Source organism: Cervus elaphus, chromosome 5 (genome assembly GCF_910594005.1).
Source record: "Cervus elaphus chromosome 5, mCerEla1.1, whole genome shotgun sequence".
In the NCBI taxonomy this organism is placed as follows: domain Eukaryota; kingdom Metazoa; phylum Chordata; class Mammalia; order Artiodactyla; family Cervidae; genus Cervus; species Cervus elaphus.
This window is the reverse complement of record NC_057819.1, coordinates 80746682-80748063: the sequence shown is the minus strand read 5'-3', so window position 1 is coordinate 80748063 and position 1382 is coordinate 80746682. Positions and strand designations below refer to the sequence as shown.

Genomic DNA, 1382 nt, shown 5'->3' with positions numbered 1-1382 from the left:
GCGGGAGCCTGGTGGGCTGCCGTCTATGGGGTCGCACAGAGTCGGACACAACTGAAGTTACTTAGCAGCAGCAGCAGCAGCAGCAGCTTCTTGGGCAAAAAACAGCAAAAATAAATAAATTGTGCTACATCAATAAAAAAGCTTTTCACAGTGAAGGAAACTGCCAACAAAATGAAGAGACCACCTATTGAGGGGGAGAAAAATCTTTGCAAACAGTATTTCCTATATGGGGTTAATATCCAAAATATACAAAGAATACACCCAACTCAACAACAAAAACGCAAAAAACAGCGCAATTAAAAAGTGAGCAAATACTCTCTCGACAAGATGGCCACACACCAGCAGTGCTGGCGAGCGCGCCTCCCGCCGCCCCACCCAAAGCCCTGGCTGCGGCCTCATCCCTGGCCCCAGCGCAGACCCCCCGCGCTGTCGCTGTCGGGCCCTGCCCTCCCAGGCCCCTTCCCCGGCGGCGCGTGGTCCGGCTTTGCCTGGTCATCTTGGCCTCCATCGTGGACAGCTACGAGCGATGCTACGAGAGAACTGCCCGAGTAGTCTGGACCCTGCTGGGACCCGTTGACATGCACTCAGGGGAAGTCACCAATTGCCTTTCAGGGCCACACAGTGAGTGTGATGAGGTGACTGCTGACGTGGAATCTAAGAACACGTGTCAAGTGCGCAGGAAAGTCTCTCCAGAGGAGCTCATCGTGGGCTGGTACGCTTCGGCCCACGACATCACGGAGCACTCCGAGCCGATCCACGAGGACTACAGCCCAGAAGCCCCCAACCCCATCCACCTCACCAGCGTCCAGAACGGCCGTGTGAGCGACAAGGCCTCGTCAGCACTTTAATGCATGTTCCTCGGACGCCGTGGGGGATGGTCACCCCTCTGATGGTGAAAGGCCCACGTTACACACCGCACGCGCTGGAGTTGACCTGGCCTGTTTTAGCCCCGACCGGGTGGTCGGCCTCTCCAGTGGCCTGCGGCGAGTCGGCGGCGCCCCGCGCACTGTGCTGCAGTAGGCGGAGGACTCGCTGTCAGGAATGGTGTCAGCCCACAGTACTTTGGGCCACTTCTTGATGAGTCTGGTTAGCCAAGTACCCAAAATAGTTCCCGAGGACTTCCAGACCATGCTCAACAGCAACATCAAAGACCTGCTGATGGTGGCCTATCTGGTCAGCCTCACACAGTCACAAATTGCCTGCAACGAGGAACCTGTGAATCTGTGAAGGCGCCACGGGCAGGCCCCCTGCCATGCTGGGCCCCAGCCAACCCTGGGACCCGGAATGGAGTGAGGGAGAAACGGTGTCTTTGTGGTGTGAGTCACACTGGGTCAGTCAACTGCTTGTGACTCTAAATAAACATAGACTACCTTTTGTAAGTG

The 1382-nt window shown here is 56.4% G+C and overlaps 1 pseudogene; it reads left to right on the top strand.

The window, feature by feature from the left end:
• The first annotated feature begins 327 nt into the window (after positions 1-327).
• On the top strand, positions 328-1382 carry LOC122693187 (annotated as a pseudogene).